Below are 14,774 nucleotides of genomic sequence, written 5' to 3'. Positions count from 1 at the left end.
GCAGGAATGAGACAGAATCAATCTATAGCCCCACTTCTCATGGCTCGGACTTTCCAATATTGTGTTTCCCTAAAAAGCCTGCTGGCTAAGGCAAATGGGAAAATAAATATTGACTATCACCCTCCAGCTAATTTTAAGGCCAGTAAGATGTTTTTCCAAGATTGTAGAATACAACCTAATCACTAAATCATTTCTTTTTAGCTGTAAGCATAGTAGTCCCCTCCTGAGTTTTGTGCTAATTTAATGTTAGCTTTTAACAGTATCAGTTGAAAAATAATTGCTGCCTACAACCAAGTTAATGAATCAGTAATAAAAAACTAAGCATTATATACAGATTCAAGACTCAAAATAAATAGATTGTTTATTGATAATGGCACATTACTTTGACAGGAAGCCAGTTGATATTTCATGTTCCTAGTAAAGGCTGCTATCCTCCATCAAAGCTCCTTTATATTTGCCAAATCTCCTTGCTTTCTTATAAAAATCTTAAAAAGTTATTTCTAATCTAAATTATGGAATGGATTTTTTATTTAATCACTTGAGCCTTTATGAAAGTTACATTTATAACTTGAATTTATATTTGCCATACGCTAGCAGCACAAAGGATACTTCAAATATTACACTGGTGAGACCAAAGTTTCTACAATGAAATGTGTGGATGACTTCATCTTATCATGTTTCCTGTCTGGTTTACCTGGGAAGGCGGACTGCATCTCTCTTCAAAATGTTTTTTTACTAATAATTAGTATTAAAGTTCATAGTTAATAAAGATAAACTAATGCAAGCTAAACAAAAAAACAAAGAAATAGAAAAGAATGAAAAACAAGTATAATAAAGATAAACAAAAGAAATATATAAGGAAATGGCTTCCCATAATGAGTACCAAAAAATTCAGTAACTTATCACTTTTGAGAATGCAACAAAAGATCTCAATTTCTCACATCTCATCATTTATCTATAAACAAATCTTTAAAGCCACCTCATTCTGTTCTGGTTAACAAAAGCCTAATAAGAATTATCAAAAACAACGATGGTTCATTTCATTTCAGTCATCTTCAATTTGCCATTGTTTTCCTTAATGTCACTTCTCTTCAAAATGTTAAAACAACTATCTTTCCTGGCTGTCTGCACATATGAGTGCATGCACAAACAAGAGTTCTGCTGTTACCACCAAAGTATCAAAATTGTTGCTGAACACTTTTGTACTGATGACAGGGAACTTTAAATCACATGAGGAAAATTTTCTGGAAGATATTTCAAGGAGAGATGCTTTTGCTGTCACCAATGTACTTTCCAAAGTGCCTCATTCAAATCCTTTATAAATCCCTATTAATTTTTGTGGGTATTTAAAGTACAGTACTTTAACTGTACTTTGCCATAAACAGTCCACTAGATATATCCTGAGGTGTGGCCAAGAGAAAATTAGAATAGGGGGAATGAGAATGAGGTGGCTGGATGGAGTCACTGAAGCAGTAGGTGTTAGCTTAAATGAACTCCAGAAGATGGTAGAGGACAGGAAGGCCTGGAGGAACATTGTCCATAGGGTCACGATGAGTCGGACACGACTTCGCAGCTAACAACAATATATATATATATATATATATATATATATATATATATATATATATATATATATATATATATATATATATATATATATATATATATATATATATATATATATATATTATATATATGTATGTATGTATATCAGATGGCTCATTCACTTTCTCTTTCAGCTCTAGGAATAAGACTGTGGCAAATCACATAAAATGTTTCTTTGAGCTTGTCCTGATGAATATCAGGTATCAAAGCTGATTTAAATACTATGGATGGATGGATGGATGGATGGATGGATGGATGGATGGATGGATGGATGGTATATATGTTATCTAAATACACCAAGATAATTCTATGCCTCTTACAATATTAATTCCTAATATTGACTCTTGTTAGGTATAAAAATATATGAGACCATAGGTAAAATGGCCCTTTCTTCTGTATGATACCAGCTTTAACTGTGATTTGTGGGCTCGTGTTCAGCCAAATTCAAATGAAATTAGGGAGTTTTTCTGGCAATTGAATCATAATTGAACTAAAGCCTTAATGGTTTTACCAATACTCGGTTTCAAAATAGCCAGCCAGAGTTAGATTCATTTAAAATTGAGGAGATGTGATCTGAATAAATTTCACCAGCTAAAATTCTGGCACTTATATTCTGAATTAATTATAGATAGACATTATCCTGTTCAACATCGCTCTATGCTTTGATTGCTGCCTTGGGACTTAGACCTCTATTCAATGGATAGCTAAGTGAAATGATTTCTGAATAAAAGGTAGAGTAATAAGTTGGACAAGGCAGAGGAGAAACTGCAGAATGGCCCATGGATGTCTGCATTTGCGGAGCGGCAGAGGTAGAGGACCTGGATGTGAGCCAGGTCCTCTACCTCTGCCGCTCCGCAAATGCAGAGACGCTCATTGTACGGTATAGCATGAAATCTCCCATATCTGACCATTGTGTCAAGCTGTTCGAATCTCGCTCTCGTAAATATCTCCCTAAGATGTTTTGGGAGTTGTAACTTCAAATAACTGTCCACTTGAAAAGTACATTTGTATTTACTCAGCCATTTCAAGTTACCCACCTTACTAAGGATAGCTATATCACTTTGTGTTTCTATATCCTTAATTCTTTGGGCAACTCTTTTTTTAGATTGTTCTCCTGTTACACAAGAGACGGGAAGGCCACAGCTTCTTACAAAATTTGTTAGTTTGGTGATCCAGGAGATTTGTGATTGTATGCTTCACAGAGCAGTAAACATAGGAGGAAGATATCCTTCACCGGATGTGCCATCAATGGATTGCTAAGATGACAGACATTGGGAAATCCTATTAGTGGCTGGAAAGGCCTGGACTAAAAGACAGGATTGAGGCACTGATTATAACTGCACAAAATATTGAAATGCATCTCTTAGAAACAATTTATATATAGCTAGTCTTCAATTTATGACCACAGTTGAGCCCAAAATTTATGTGCTAAGTGAGAATTTTGTTAAGTGAGTTTTGCCCCATTTTATGACTTCTCTTGCCACATTTGTTAAATGAATCACTGCAGTTGTTGAATTAGTAACAAATGGACTTTGCTTGTCAGAAGGTTGCAGAAGGTGATCACATGACTCAGCGACACTGCAAACGTCATAAATGTGAGTCAGTTGTCAAGCATCCAAATATAAACCATGTGATCATGGGGGTGCTGCAACAGTCATAAGTGAAAAATGGTCATAAGTCATTTTTTTAGTGCCGTTGTAACTTCAAATGGTCACTAAGCAAACTATTGTAAGTCGAGGATTACCTGTAGTTATGTAAGCTAGCATATGAATAAACAACCAGATGTGTTGTCTCTTATCTGTACAGAGCAGGATTATTCATAATTAAAAATGAAATTAATTGGATATTGGAGAGCAAACAACCTGGCTGAAAGCACGGAATTAGCATGGACTCACCACATAAATTTAAGATGGCTAGATCTGTTGTTGTTAGTTACGAAGTCATCTCCGGCCCATCGCGACCGCATGGACAATGTTCCTCCAGGCCTTCCTGTCCTCTTCTGGAGTCCATTTAGGGTCATGCCTACTGCTTCAGTGACTCCATCCAGCCACCTCATTCTCTGTCATCCCCTTCTTCTATTGCCCTCAATCTTTCCCAGCATTAGGCTCTTCTCCAGTGAGTCCTTCCTTCCATTAGGTGGCCAAAGTATTTGAGTTTCAACTTCAGGATCTGGCCTTCTAAAGAACAGTCAGGGTTGATCTCCTCTAGGACTGACCGGTTTGATTGCCTTGCAGTCCAAGGGACTCGCAGGAGTCTTCTCCAGCACCATTGTTCAAAGGCCTCAGTTCTTTGGCACTCAGCTGGGCTAGATCTGACCCTCCCTTACACTTGTCTAGTAGTTCCCAACAAAAATTCTTCCTTTTGAAAAATGTTAATTATCTTTCACGAATGAAGGCAAATATACATTCACAGGATAATGCCGCAGGATCCAATCTGAGTCAGTCACTGGGACCAGAGGTTTATTCTTCAAAGTTTTCAGACTCATGCTGGACCCATCCTCAGGGAACTTCTCTCTTTCCAGAATTATCTTTCCTTACAGTTGTAAAGTGGCAGCGGGGACAGGGGTGTGTATGTCAAATTGATTCCTGGTGACTACACTACGAAAAGAGGTTTGGGTTCATATCAAGGCACTTCACGTGTATTTCATAGGCAGATGGACTACATAGACTCATGCTTTGAAAAATTAATGAATATGTTGAGTTTTATCACCTAAGTTATCACTATAACTTTTGCTGACAAGATTTTTATTGCAGATAGGACAAACTTGGAATAATAAAAGGTGTAGATGGCCAATGCTTATTTAGATGCATTTTGTGTCACATAATCTTTATGGATGCATCTTCTCCTTGTTTCCTGGAAGACTATCCCAAGGAATCTGTAACAGATTGTCATGTCCATTTAGTAACCTGTTTTGCATCCTTGGCCTTTTTGGAAATACTGTTAGTTTAGTTTTATCATAATTGATCTTAAAAAAAATGTTTATCACTTTAGAGAGCAAAATACATAATGTCATGTTGAACCTACCAAAGTTTGAGAGAGAATAACACACTATCCATTTGTAGGAATATTCTGGTGTTTACATTTTGGTGGATGGTAGGCTAAATTGTCCAGGCAAGCGATCAGTGTAGCAATGTATATCTTAAACAATAGTGGAGCTAGGATGCAGCTACACCTACAGTAACACCTCCAAAAGTGGGAATTTTTTGAATAAGGTGCCCTTGGATACTGAATATTTAGATAAACATTGGATTCTTTCATTAAATTACCTATTCCCACTGAACCTAAAGCTACTTCTCAATAGAAATGTGTAAAATAATCCTGGGAATAGTCTTAATCAGCTGGAAGAGGGAGGAGATCTAAGGCAAGACATTACAATTAAACCTAAATAGGCCATGTAAATTTGAATACTCTTCCAGTAATATTATACACACGGCTGTTTGACATGGTGTATCCCACATTGTATTTCTGCACAGATAGCAACTTCTATAATATCAGGATTAATATCAAAGTTATTTCTAAGCTGCTATCGCACATGTCCAGGTTAGGTGCATAAAGAACAGCTATACAATGAATAGAAACAAAGATGAGCCAAATTTAATTAATTAATTGATTGATTTCTATATATACTGCCTTTATTATTTTTACAAATAACTCAAGGTGGTGTACATATCCCACACATCTTCCTACTACTACTTTTCCCACAACAGCAATCCTGTGAGGTGAGTTGGGTTGAGAAAGAGTGATTGGCTCAAAGTCACAGAACTGGCTTTCATGGCTAAGGCTGCACTTGAACTCAGGGTCTTCCGCCTTGTGCCTTAACCATTAGATAAACTGAACCTTGTTTTTTGTATTTTACATTTTAATAGTGATAATTATATTATAATTATATATCTTTCCCTACAAATCTTTCCAATCTGCCAAACTGAGTTTACAAGAACAGAATGCATGAATTTCAAGTATCCTTTTTTTTTGGGGGGGGGGGGGGTGTAAGGCCACACTAAATACAGTTTAGTTGACTGAATTTCATTATTACAAATAGTATCGAAGAAAGCAGTAGAGCAAATATTGTGTGAGGCCCAAATAAAGGGCAAGGGCAAAGCACACAGACTTCAGCACAAAAAACAGGCAGCAGATTGGTGAATTAATGATTCTGTTAGCTTCTAAAATGGAGAGTTTGCAATTATTATTTTTCCCCTTAACTCTAGCTGAGACACAGCTGAAGATTAAAACAATGTCCAAAAAATTCTTTTATTACAATTGTTTTGTTAGATCTGCAATAACCAATTTACCAGATACAGTATATTTGTGTTTGTGTTTCTTATTTTTTTAAGAGTTTCATGGGGAACTCTAGTGTGTCTTCAGTCACACTAGTGTGTGAAGTTTTTATATAGATCCGAGTGAGCGCCTGTTACTCGTCCCAGCTTCTGCCAACCTAGCAGTTCGAAAGCACGTAAAAATGCAAGTAGAAAAATAGGGACCACTACGGTGGGAAGGTAACAGCGTTCCATGCGCCTTTGGCATCTAGTCATGCCGGCCACATGACCACGGAGACGTCCTCAGACAAGCGCTGGCTCTTCGGCTTTGAAACGGAGATGAGCACCGGCCCCTAGAGTTGGAAACGACTAGCACGCATGTGCGGGGGAAGCTTTACCTTTTTTAACATGATTTGAGGTCTTCTAAGAATATTTTTATTTAAGAATATATCTTCTCCATCTTCTCTTGCATATTCAATTTAAGATTATTGCACAATTGGAAGATTTGTGCAGATAACCGTCACTGAGTTTATTCAGCTAAGGGGCTAAGCTCGTCCTATCCTACAATTCCATAGGAAATATGCTAGCCAAACATGTTTGTTTTGTCTAATAATCTTGTCCTGGTTAAAAAAAACTGCATCGTTTACATTTAAACTATGTACTATTTTGCAAAGGTAATCTCATCTTTATACATAGTGATTTCTTATGCCTCTTTATCACACATAGTAATATCACTTTGTCATATAACTCAGATCAACTTAAAGCACACAGGCTAGTGGATATAAGAGCAATGAACATAAGAAAGGGAATTAAGTAGAATTTTATAGGTAATATATTTTAACCTCCTCTATCTAGCCTTAAAGTGTTTCATCCAATTTAAACTACGTTAAGCAGATAACAATGAGAAAATGCTCATTCTGTGGCATGACTTAGAAGCTGGGAATTGTTCAACAATTGTTCAATTGTAGAAAGATCAGATGACTTCCTAATATTATTGCCTGCAGCATTAAAATCCTTACAGTTATAAACAATTTATGTCCATTATTTGATGACTGTATGGCTTAAGAACAAATGTACTTGTTCTCAAGAGGCATAGCTATGTTCCAGTTGTTTTCAGTACCTCAGATAGCTCCAAGTGCACAATATGTGTAGACAAAAAATACATGCTAACTATGTAAAACTTTCCATTCAAAGAACAATTTCTTCACTGAAATACTCTGGCTGAAGTATGGTCTCTTAAAGAAACAGTACCTTGATCGAAAGACAAGCAATTTTCTTTCTTCCATGGCTTCTAGTCTAGCATGTTTCTTATGGAACTATGGGACAGGACCAATTCAGCACCATGGCTGAATCACGCTCAGTAAAAATCATTTGCAAGTATCCTTCTGATTCATCAACTGCAGTTTCACAATAACTAATCTCAAGTCCTATTTGCCAGGGCTTTTCAACCAGTGGTACGGGTACCACCTGTGGTACATTGGCACCTGGCAGGTGACACGTGACCATCCTAGAAAAGTGGTAGGGGGAGGGGAATGAGCTGAATCAGACGCAGCACCGCACAAGCCTGAGCAAGAGATGGCTGGAGCTGCAGGGCTGTCAGGGCTCAGCGGAATCGCCAGGATCAGGAGGAAGAGCGCCGCCGGGCGGGCAGGCAGGTGTCTTGCTCGGATGTGGCTTGGGGGGCACTTTTTTCAGTGCCATTGTAACTTCGAATAGTCACTAAGCGAACTGTTGTAAGTTGAGGACTACGTGTACTTCATCACTTTTTTCCTTTTTTTTTTTTTGGTCATCAGGTTTTTGACACCTTGCTAGGTGACTGGTGGTACTCGGATGTTGCCATATCCTAAAAGTGGTACAATGGGCAAAAAAGTTGAAAAGCCCTGCTATATGCTACTCCCAGTGTTGTTCTTTAACTCATAGAATTATACCCTAGCTTTAACTAGCTTGTTCTTTTATAAGAATATTAGGCAGGATAATAGGCTTATCATTGGCTTCCAAGAACATTTCAAGGTCCTGGGGGATAATTTAAAAACCTTGTATCACATTTGTAAAACCCCTTATTTTTCTCTACTTAATATATTTATTAAATTTCAAAATCAAGCATTACAATCCTTTATTTCTCTCTTTTCAGATACCTGTGCATTGTATAATGCCAGGAAGATATACCACAGTGAGTTATTAAGTTATGGATTAGAATCATAATTTAAAGCAAACTCAATAAAACAATGCACCTTTATTTACATTTGGTGGAGTTACCTTATTGGTTTTAGTGAATATGCCTACATCCAGTCCAATGTTTCTCTTGAAAGGAGAGCAATGATATGGACCATGCCCTATGTTTGAGCCTCTTCAGAGGAGCAACTTTCTTTTAGACCAGGGGTCTTCAAACATGGCCCTTTTATGACTTGTAGACTTCAACTCCCTAAATTCCTCAGCCAGGGAGTCCACAAGTCCACAAGTCATAAAAGGGCCACGTTTGAAGACCCCTGTTTTAGACTTTTTCTTGGTCTAAATCTGCCTAAAGTTCCACTGTTGAGAGTTCATGAACTAAAAGGATACAATAGAATTTACCATAATTGTACCCCTCTCCCATTAACATATATTCATTGATGGAATAATAGCAGCATTTTCATTGTGACACTATCTGGCTTTCCAGATAAAATTTTGTATGATTTTTTAAATTCAGCCAGATCTTCTAGTACTCCATCTTAATTGTTGTAGTTCCTTTTGGACTTCACTATTTGTAAATATTGAAACCAATAAGGTGGTTCTGGCCATCCTGAAGACAAGGTCTCCGAGGATTTCATCTTTGTCTTATTAATAATTAAGTTTTCCCATCTATACAAATTATTTTCCCTCCATTGATCAAATGTTTTTGTACATTCTCCTTCACAAAAATAAATATTTAGTATCAAAGCAAGAAGTGATAGATTTGGACTGATTATTTTTATATTTTTAAAAGAGCCTTGGTGGAGCAGTGGGCTAATGCCTCCTTAAGTAACACCAGCTGCCTGCAATTAGTGCAGGTTCACATCCCACCAGGCTCAAGGTTGACTCAGCCTTCCATCCTTCCGAGGTAGGTAAAATGAGGACCCAGATTGTTGGGGGCAATTAAGCTGACTTTGTAATAATGCCGCTTGGGTGTGTGTGTGAAAGCCCTAATAAGCAGGTATATACATAGAATGAAGGCTACTGCTAAGCTTGTAAGCCGCCCTGAGTCTTCGGAGAAGGGCGGGATATAAATGGAATTAAAATAAATAAATAAATAAATAAATAAAAATATGTGCATTCTGTGCTATTAGAAAGCTGCCTACTAATGAATGATTTCTTTTTTTTATTTAAAAAGTTTTACAATACATTTTGACTTTAATCCCCCCCTCCCCCACCCCCACCCAACCCTCCCTATCCCTTCCCCCCATTCCCTCCTCCCCCCCCCCGACTTCCCAGAGCTAAATACAGGGTATAAAATCAAAAAACAAACATAAGCACCCCTATGTTATCAGCAATAAACTATTAGTTCTATCTCCCTCTAGCTCATGTAAAATGAATACAAACAATATTAATATTACAAATAAAGTAAAAAAGAAAAAGAGAAAAACAGAAAAGAGCTTTACTCAGAATAGATTTTCTTAATCCCAGTCCTTATTCATATTAATTTCAAAAAAAAAAGAAATAAACAAATTCTCAGTTACGCGCCAAAAGCGCCTATCTATTAACCTTAATAATCTCCAACCAAACTAAACCATAATCAAAAATAATTCTTGCATATATCACACCAAATGTCTCGCAGTTCCAAGTCATCCTTGAGTTCAAATAAAAAGAGTAAAAAAAAAGGTCTAAGCAGTCTGTAAGACAACTTATTGTTAATTAGGAGCTTGCATACCCATTCTTAGTTCAACACATACTTTTAGTCTAATATACTTTTCTAACAAGTATATACCCTAATATACTTTTCTAACAAGCAAATAACATCCATCTTAAATTGCGTTAAATATTAAAAAAAAAACTTTCTTTCTCCTCTATGATAAATTTAATCCATTAAGATACTAATTTAAAAATTTAATCAGCAATCTTAACGCCCCAAAACTTTTGGAGCACGTCTGTCATGACCCCCAAAACTTCTTTTGACCGCGCCCCTCCCACATCTTCACTGTAAATACACTTTGGAGATTCCATAACTATCTGCTGGTCTTGCTCTTGCTCTCGTCTCGCTCTTCTTAGGGCGGCACGCGTCTTCCTCTGGCCTCCTGCAACATCCGATGAAACTGTATCTTGATCCCCTCCAACACCATTGTCCTCTATCTGTCTGTCTGCAACATCTTGAAGCTTTCCCTCGCCGTATCCCTTTACAGCTTCCAAAAATGATAGGGGGGTTGCTTTTAACACATTGCTATAAAAATCACGTGCCTGGGCCACAGTAACCAGACGATGTCTTTTACCTTCATGCGTCACCACCAGTCCAACTGGAATCTCCCATCTAAACTTAATATCACATTTCTTAAGTTCCTGTACTAAAAATGCAAAATCTTTCCTTCTCCTTAAAATCTTCGGAGGAATCTCTTTTAAAACCAAGACTTCTTGCTCAGCCACTACCAGTTTAGTATCATAAGCAGCTTGAATAACTTCATCTCTAATTACTCTCTTTGTAAAATAGACCACCACATCTCTGGGTAACTTCCTTTGTCTTGCAATCCATGAATTTACACGAAAAATTTTGTCCATATTTCCCTCAATTTCAGATGCTGGCTGGCCCAATACCCCTTCCAGAGCCTCAGAAATCAGCTGCTTTAAATCTTCTTTACAGTTCTCCTTTAAACCCCTGATTCTAATAGCATACTGCATCTGATGATACTGAGCAAGGCTCAATTCTCCGTCCATTTTATCCCTTATATTTTCATTTTCTAATACCTTTGCTTCTAATATAGAGTTCTTTTGACTGAGATCCTTCACTTTTACATCCAGCTGTTGCACACATTCAGCTACAGATTCAATCATAGACAACATGTCCACCCTCATTGCTCTAAACTTCTCTTCCATCTTCTTCTCCAGTTTCTCCTCCAACTTTTTCAGCTTTTCATCCATCATGTCAGACATCAATTGTGAATGCTTTCCAAGAGCATCTTGTAAATCCTTAAGCGTCAATGCCGGAGGAGGTGCAGGAGGAAGCAAAGCTTGCAATGAGGTCTGTTGCACCAGGGAAGACCCCGCACTCCGAAGAGCTTTAGAAGTTTTAGCCGCCATCTTCCCCCACTTTCACTTATTGCGCACTTTCACTTTAAAGCTATAAAATCCATTGAGCTAGAGAGTAAAGATAAGAGTCCACATCACCTTGACCTCCTGTACCGCTCTGCCTGCATCTTGATAATCAAAAGTATTTCCTTTTGGCAGGGGTGGTTGCTAACGCCTGGCTCTGCTCCATAAATCCCGGAGCAGGGGCGTTGCGCAGCTCGGAGCAACCCAGGCTTCGGGGGGGCTCAATCCTTCAGCCGCCCAAACTCTCAGCTCAGGCGGCCCCGGAGAGCTCAACCCCTACCTGGGGCCTCACCCCCTCCTCTTCTCCCGAGGAGGGGGCTTCAAATCCATCTAAACAGCTGATCGGCGCTGTTTACGATGGAAAAACACAGCTGCGGAGCGGGCAGCCCGAAAACGGCTGTCTTCGGCGTCGCGTCGCCACCAGAAGTCATGAATGATTTCTTAAAAATGTATTTTGCTATTTATATCAGAGCAAAGATATTTCTGCAAATCTTACAAAAGTCCTGCTCTTTCCATAGAAGAAAACCCAGCAGTAGTATTATAATCCAATCTGTTAGTAAGCAACTACCTTGATAACAGAATTTAAAACATGTTATTGCCAGTTCACTTCACTCCTTTGCATTTTGCAAAATCTTGATCTGAATCTTATATTTCACAACATAAAATTAGCTGTTTGACAATTGTCTTATCTTCAAATCCTATTGGGAATGTACTGAAAATTTCAAAAGAATGGAACAAAACAAAGGTTAGAGAGAAAGAGAACTTATCTTAATGAACATTCCTGGTTGGGCTTACCCAAAAATCATTTCTGAAAGCTGTTCTTGACTGAAATGATAGTATTATTTTGCAATATGTTTGAGATTCCAGAACTGTTAATAACAAATGAGAGACCTAGGGGGACTTTCCCCCCCTCTTCCCATATCATTGCATATGCATTACATACCCATATGTCTACATTTCACACCTCATCCTGTAACAACATTCTGATGCATCTGCATAATGAAGTCATATGCTTTATCTTTCAGCCTAAGATTATTTTTTGTGAAAGCCGGCATATTATGAATACACCCCAGATGTTCTGATCTCATGAAATGAAGCAAACTATGTGTTTTCTTCATTCATCTCAAAACTCAGTTGAGCAAATGTTATACAAATCTTTTAAATGGTTGTCCAGATGTATTTGATGTATTTTAACACAATGGTGACAGTCAGCAGTAAAAATAAGTTCAGTGTAGAACCTCAGAAAATGATACAACAATTTCAGTAAAGTGATTTCCAGGTACATCTATTGGAAATTAAAATTAAAATACAAGTACTTCTAAAATACTAAATACCGGAACATTGTGCCCCACTAGGTGAGACCAACCCCCATTCTCTTGACCTACTGAAAGAACCTCAAAATCTGGCTCAGCCTGAATGGTCTCAATGAGGGCATTCCACACTGAAGGTGTTTAGTGGTCTAGGAGGACCTCACCCCATTGAATTCTGGTTCCTCACTTATCTAAATTCTGTTAATTTTTGATCTTTTAATTGTTTTGCACTTCTGCTTTTATGGTAGCAATGCCAATAGCACTTAGGCCTATATAGCACTTTACAGTACTCTCTGGGCACTTTACAATGTCACCATATTGCCCCCAACAACTTGGGTCCTCATTTTACCAACCCCAGAAGAATGAAAGGTAACCTTAAGCCCAACCAGGATCAAACTCCAGGCTTCGAGCAAAATTTGACTACAATACTACACTTTAACCATCGCACCATCATGGCTGATTTTACAGGCCACCTAGAGTCACCTGACAGTGAGATGGGCAGCATAAAAATTTAATAAATGGTAACAATAATAAAAAAACCAAAAACATTAAAACAAAGCAAGTATTTTAAGTAATGATATGTCATCTTGAATATGGCAAGCACAGTTTAAAATACAACCTTCAAAATCCATCCACGTTCTCTTAATTACTTTCTCTGCTAAAATAGTTGTCTGACTATGACTATATTCATTTATACATTTTGATAATCTTGATGGAATAGTACTGAATAATAGGGAATCTTAGTGGTAAAAAGCAGATGCTATCAACTTATTTTCTATTTATAGGGTAATGTCCATACTGTTAAAAATAATATACTGTAATTCAAGTATGTTTTTGTATGTTATAAAAATTTCCATTCCTCCAAACTGGGCCATATGTATAAGCTAAAAAGTAAAGGAACTATCCAAACAATAATATATTTAACCATGTAGTACCTTTTCAGGCAATAATACATATTCATTACAGGTAGTCCTTATTTCCGGACAGTAATTGGGACTAGGAACTCTATTACTAAGCAGCACTCAATTATTAAGGCAGGATATCACATGACCATGCCAATTTACAACAGCAATTCCAGCAGACCCAGTTGCCATCATTAGTTCTGATCTCCTACAGGTGCAGCATTCCATGTTAACAGGATCACTATTTGTAACCTGCCGGCTTCCCCATAGACTTTGCTTGTGGGAAACCAGCAGTGAATGTCCCAAAAATGAGATCATGTAACCACAGGATGCTGCAGCCATAATAGCTTGCCAAGTGCCCAAATTGTGATCATGTGACCATAAGGAAGCTGGAATGGCTGCAACTACAAGGACCTGTCATAAATACCCTGTCAATGCTGCTAACATTGGATGTTCCCGCTTTGACAACTGATGAAAATGCAGCCATTTTCTCTATTCCTTTACAATGCTTTTCTTGCTTTAGAAATCAGGTGCAGCAAGGGGGGGGGTTGGAATATAAGCTTAGCTAGCCATAACATATTGCTGGGGTGGGAACCAAGGACAAGCTGATAACAGTTTGGCGGGCTGTGGAGTTAAGGAGAAAGCCCCTACTTTAAGCTAATTGGGGAATGTGATTTATGACAGTTTATTGAGGGTGGGAATTGCACTTTGTTACTTTGTATCACGGGAAAGGGAATTTAGTTTTTGGGTTCAACTATGTAGTGCTGATACTTTGTTTCCCGAATAAAAGATTCTTTAAGGAAAACAATGCCTCAAAGTTCTTTTGAAGGGTTTCATCTATTGGAACCATGACATTAACCCCAAAACTACCATTTTCTACCTTAACCACATTGGGGTCCTGAGCTCCACTCACCGTCCCTAAGTCAAGGGACAGGCTGACAAAGACTTGGGGAAGATCTCAACATGGAGAAGGAAGAAGTGCCTGGATCCAGCATCCCGGACATGGCTGCTACTACAGGGAGCACAATATAAACATGAATAATTGTTTGTTTGTTAATTCTTTTTTTAAAGAAGTCTTAAAATCAAATGAGCAATACCTTCTGTGCTAAATCTAAGTCCACCATCTAAATAAAGAACTTTGCTTTCAGTCAGCTTCCCAAAAGTTTTCATTATGACTGGGAATAAATGCAACATAGATGTGTGGGAAAACACAAACAAAAGCCTTGCTTTTACATTCTTAATGAGAGAAGGATAGTCCTGGGGCTAATAGTGTGTTATAATCAAATATGGGACTCAGCCAAGAATAAAATAGTCTTTCTTTTTTTGGTTGTATTCACATTGCATTCAACTGCATGTTTGTTTGGGTTTGGCGTTGAATGTTATCTGTGCCAATCTTTATAGTCTGCAAACCATGACTTATGATTTACCAGATGTAAGAATTCACACATTAT

Source organism: Vipera berus (genome assembly GCF_964194415.1).
Source record: "Vipera berus genome assembly, chromosome: 7".
Lineage (NCBI taxonomy): Eukaryota > Metazoa > Chordata > Lepidosauria > Squamata > Viperidae > Vipera > Vipera berus.
Note: the sequence above shows the minus strand (reverse complement) of the source record.